This window comes from Limulus polyphemus, unplaced genomic scaffold (genome assembly GCF_000517525.1).
Source record: "Limulus polyphemus unplaced genomic scaffold, Limulus_polyphemus-2.1.2 Scaffold1524, whole genome shotgun sequence".
Classification (NCBI taxonomy): Eukaryota; Metazoa; Arthropoda; class Merostomata; order Xiphosura; family Limulidae; genus Limulus; species Limulus polyphemus.
Window position 1 is genome coordinate 97694 of NW_013667134.1, and position 5836 is coordinate 103529.

The window sequence follows — 5836 nt, forward strand, 5'->3', positions numbered from 1 at the left end:
CTTTTCGAAAAGAGATCATGACCTCGGCTTCACAGACCTTGAAGAGCACAGAATAAACTCAGGCAATCACCGTCCAATAAAGATCCCTCCAAGAAGAATAGCTCAGGCAAAGCGACAAGAGATGGAAAAGGTCATGGATGGCCTAATTAAGGAAGGGATAATCGAGAAATCAGATAGTCCCTGGTCAGCTAATGTTGTGTTAGGCCAGAAGAAGGATGGGACCCAGCATTGCTGTGTGGACTTCAGGGCTCTTAACAGTATAACCACAAAAGACTCATGCCCACTGCCAAGAATTGATGATACTCTCGATGCCCTAAGTGGACCCAGGTGGTTTTCAACTCTAGACTTAAAGTCGGGTTTCCATCAGGTGAAAAATGGCTGAAGCAGATAAATCTAAGACTGCATTTAGTTATGGTCTAGGTCTCTGACATTATCGTGTGATGCCATTCGGGCTTAGCAATGCTCCAGCAACATTTGAGAGGCTGATGGAAAGAGTACTGGAAGGCCTACAATGAAAGATAGCCCTAGTGTACCTGGATAATGGCTAGAGGAAGTATTCAAGCGTTTGAAAGCATCAAACCTCAAACTCCATCCCAAGAAATGCCACTTGTTCCAGAAAGAGGTGCTTTACTTGGGTCACAATGTAAGTGAGCATGGTGTGTGAACTGATCTTGACAAGGTGAAAGCAGTGTGTTATTGGCCAATACCAGAGAATGTGGGAGAGTTAAGAAGTTTCTTGGGACTCTGTACCTATAACCAGAAGTATGTGAAAGACTTTCCAACTATAGCTGCTCCACTACATGATTAGACAAAAAAGGTCAGAAGTTCGAATGGACAGTTTCTTTCCAGCATGTTTTCGAGACATTGAAAGAAAAATTGGCCTCAGCTCACTGCCATACATACTGGACTGCGATGCTAGTAATGTCAGAATTGAAGGAGTGTTGTCTCAGAAAGTTGGTGAAACGAACATGTGGTGGCCTACTTCAGTAGGGTCCTGAGTGGACCAGAGAGGAACTACTGTGTAGCATGGAGAGAACTCCTTGATGTAGTAAAGAGTGTGAAATATTTCCCTCCTTACCTCTATGGGGCTAGGTTTACCATCAGGACAGACCATGCTACATTACGCTGGTTAAGATCATTAAAGAACACAGAGGGACAACTGGCACATTGCATTGGAAAGATAGACCAGTATAATTATGATATTGAATACAGAGAGGGAAAATCTCATGGTAATGCCGATGGACTGAGCCAAAGATCCTGCAAAAATGATTGCAGACATTGCTGCAAAAGAGAGGTTGAGCTAACCAGGTGTCATCAAAGTGAAGTCAAAGTGACTGAAGGAGTTGATGATGGTGAAGTGGAACCAAGTATAGATATTAAAGCAGAACAGGAGAAAGACCAAGATTTGAAGCCAATAATTGATTTCCTTCAAGTAAGTGTTTTGTGCCCTGCATGGGAGAAGGTGTCTAGGTTAAGCCCTGTGACAAAGAACTATTGGGCACAATGGGACCAGTTGAAGCTTGAAGATGGTATTCTTGTCTGGAGATGGGAAAGTGACGACCTGGCAAACAGTTATACTAAAAAAGTCATGGGAAGTTGTGCTGTGTCAATCCCATGATAGTTTAACAGGAGGACATCTCAGAGTTAAGAAAACATTGAGTCACCTACGACACAGATTTTACTGGATAGGTATGAGACAAGATGTGGAAAAATGGTGCAGAACATCCAGTACATGTTGTGCTAAAAGGGGACCCAAGCATAAGGGACGTGCTTCAATGAAGTTATATCAAGTTGGTGCACCAATGGAACGAGTAGCCATTGACATTGCTGGTCCTTTGCTCCAAACTCGTGCTAGAAACAGGTACATTTGTGTAGTGATGGATTATTTCACCAAGTGGTCTGAGGCATATGCAATACCAAATCAGGAAGCTACAACAGTAGCTTTGGCTATTAGTGATTTCTTCTTCAGATTTGGTATGTCATATGAACTGCATTCAGATAGGCCGTAACTTCGAATCAGCTGTGTTCCAAGAATGCTGCAAGTTGTTTGGCATCCGAAAGACCAGGACAATGCCACTTCACCCACAGTCCAATGGTATGGTAGAAAAGTACAACTGGACACTGGGGCAGGAATTGGCAAAGTTTTGTAATAGCCGCCAAGAAGACTGGGATGTCTTACTCCCGCCACTGTTGATGGCATATAAGACAGCAGAGCATGAAGCCACTGGATACACTCCAGCAAAGTTGATGGATCTGTTGATCTGTTAACAGGGCGCCCAACTTATGAAGAGTTGCCTGAAAATGTGTCAGAGTTCGTGAAAGTGTTATTTGAAAGGATAGATGATATTCACCATCAAGTGCATTCAAACTTGAAAACGTCTGCTGATTCCATGAAGCTATGTTATGATAAGAAGTCTACTGAAGTCAGCTTTGTACCAGGAGACAAAGTGTGGTTGTATAATCCCAGGAAGACCAAAGGGAAGTCTCCTAAGTTGTCTTCTCCATTGGAAGGCCCTTATGACATAGGGGATCGTGACTTTCCGGATCAAATGTGGTTGGCGAGGTAAGCCAAAGGTGGTGCATGCCAACAGGCTTTGGCGTTATCACAGTATAGGACATTTCAGTTGGGATGAAGTGAACAATGGAACAAATGATGCTGCTGAAGACGTGTCACTGAAAAGCCACTGTCGAAGAAGAAGCTCTTCTCGGTTTTGAGAAGGAAAACGGTGAAACCCTTGACGAAGTTACTACCACTGATGTGACTGTTACCCATGATAGGACGTTTCCTGATGAAGCAGATGAACCCCACAGGAAGGAGAAGCCAACGAGACGGAGACCAATACAGAAGAAGATACGTCCCGTATAATTAAGAGATTTTGTTGAATTTTAATTTTGTGTTTGTAAATTCTGTACATTTAATTAAGTTATTGTTAATTTTTTATTGGTTTAATGCAAGTGACAATACTAAGGAAGGGATAGTGTTACGACAGCGGAAGTCACGTGACGCTAGTAACACGTCATGATATTCTCTGAAACCTCGAGTGTTTACCAGTTGTACGGTATTCTTGTATTTAAGACCGCCAAGAAGTGATGGCAACAATGTAATCGGAATTGAATTGCAGACAGAGATACAGACGACAATTGAGCCAAGCGCGTGAATCGTTCGTTCGTTGTGAAATATAGCGTTTGTTTAAGTTATAGCGTGACTGTGGAAATTAAGTGTATTGCAAAGTTGAATTGAGAAAGAATAAACTAGTGTTATTTAAGAAAGGACTTGTATCGCTAAAGTTTCTTCGGAAAGAAATTATACGGGAAATTAACTAACGATCGGAAGTATAACAATATTATATGCAAAACACGTTATTGGCAACGTAAGAAGGCTTTACAAAAGGTTCCCTTGTCATACTCAAACCTATGCCTTTCAGATTCGAGATTAAAATTCAGTTGTTTTCTATTTCGAAATTACTTTCAAGTGTTTGCATGAGAAACTATGCAACAAAAGTGACGATAGTATCCTTTACGAATTATCTATGTAAATGGATCTTTAAAACATTATCTTTCAAAACTATCCATTTAACTATATCTGAAGAAAAATTAAAATTATGAGTATATTGAAAATCATGATCGTAATTAAAATAAATGATTTAAGCATTTTGGTCTTAATTTGGATTTTTGATAAATTTATTTTACCATTCATCGATGTTCTTTAAGAACTTTTCTTACCATTTACAGCATCTGTGCATCATTCCACAAAGTAGTATAAGTTAAACGAAATATGTTAGAAACATGCAACATTTGGAAAAATATATCCGATAATAATAATTTCAAAAGTATAGGTGTTCTCGGTAAGTAATTTGGTGTTGAGTTGACAAAAAAGAAACCTTAAGTTAATGACTTGTAAATTTGTATTTGTGTGCGTGTGTTTCAGTTGTATTTGTGGTAAAAATATATGTATCGAGAGTAGTTTTACTCTTTTAGTCTGCTTAAAATGTAGTGACTATAACGACAAAACATGATAGACTTTCAAAAAACAAAACAAATAATTTCTACACGTGTTAAACTTTTTGTTAGAAAAAGAAGGATTATGAGAAATGGTTAAAGTGGGCCTCTTTAACGATATTATGTTTACCTTGAGTTGCCAGTCCAATGTTAGAACGAAAACTAGCTAACCTTGGTTGTACCTAAGAATTACATCAGGTCACTGGGTTGTTGGCTACATTCCAGAAGAGGCTTCACTTGGTAAAGACTAACTGCCACGTTTTTCTCTGTCTAGAACCTACCGACAGAATCGGGATGTCTTAACAAAAATATTATAAACTGGAGGTAATATTTTAGAAAATATTACCGGGAAGGAAGTTCTATAAGCACCAGTTAGAAGTAAGTCTCATCAATTTCAAAAACACCCGAGTTAAAAAAAAAGTGTCTGTTTCTCTAAACTTTTCCACGTTTATTATAAAATCGTGGATCCGATTTTAATCATTTAAAAATAGAGCCCTTAGTAAATGATTCTATTCTTGAAGAACGGCAAAAAATAAAACTATATTTAACTTTTTAAATGATAAAGTTACTATAAAATATTATTAATCTTAGCTGCTTTTTATCCCTTTCTCCCAAAAGCTTTATTTAGAGGTGGGGAGTATTTCTACTGAACAAATACTAATTATATATTTTAATCAACGGTCATGTGGACATTCTGACCAACTTAGAACAATAAAACTTTTAAAATTCCATGAAGAAAGATATTAGAGGTGCATAAGATCCCTTGATTCTCTACCTAAATCAGAATTTGACTATGATTAGAATTATGCTATAACTTCTAACAGACAAAGGCAAATACCTGAAAATAATGTTAAGTGTGAAAAATATTGAAGTACAAATATTGGACTGTAAATTATTTAAGCATGGAGTAATTTTATTGTTATGCATCTCGGTATGAAAACAATGTCGGTAAAACCTTACTATGCACGAGGGGGTAGCAAATTAAAATATTAATAATCCAAGGAATAAAGACAATTGAGATTTAAAAAAAAACGAATAAACATTTCCTTATCTCAAAATACACGAAGCACAGCTTTTTTTTCAAGACAACAATTTCAGAACACAATTACATATCAAACTGCATATATTGAAACCAAACGCATTTGTTTTTCGTTTTGTTTTTGTATTTTTAGTTTGTTATATGTTGTTTATAAAAAGTGAATTAAGTTGAATATTTTTTTCGGTGAACATAAACAAATGTGTCGGTTTTTATGTATGGACTGGATTTTTTACAGTAGGTGTCTGTGACTTGTTGGCGATAAATTTCAACAATGAACAAACAGCACGCAGTCCACTCCTTTTAAAGTAATATATTAAAACAAGTCAAACATATATACAAATGTTCGTTACACTGTTAGTTATCACAATTATATCCAGAGCCTTAAATAATTGTCTATTTTTCGTTAAATTCCACACAGGCTGGTTCAGTTACTATAGAACACAATTTGACATGACAAATTATTCTTCCTGCTCTGCTATTACAATACAATCTGTGATCATTTCATTTTAGAAATCGCCACTATACGCTCTTTATGGTTAAACTCACAATCACGCAGTCTAGATCTATGTATCTCGGACTACACTTTAGACGCGTATTTATAGCCCGACAGAGGTCTAGAACGTTCCATACTAGATATAATGATGCAATAATACTCAATTAAAACAACGAGAAAACTCAGAAAATTCTAGTAACGTGACGCAATAATATAACAATCACCAATTCAAAAACTATTGAGCTACACAACGTATGCTTCCTAAACAGTTACTTAAAAACCTGCGATAAACTATCGCTTCTAAA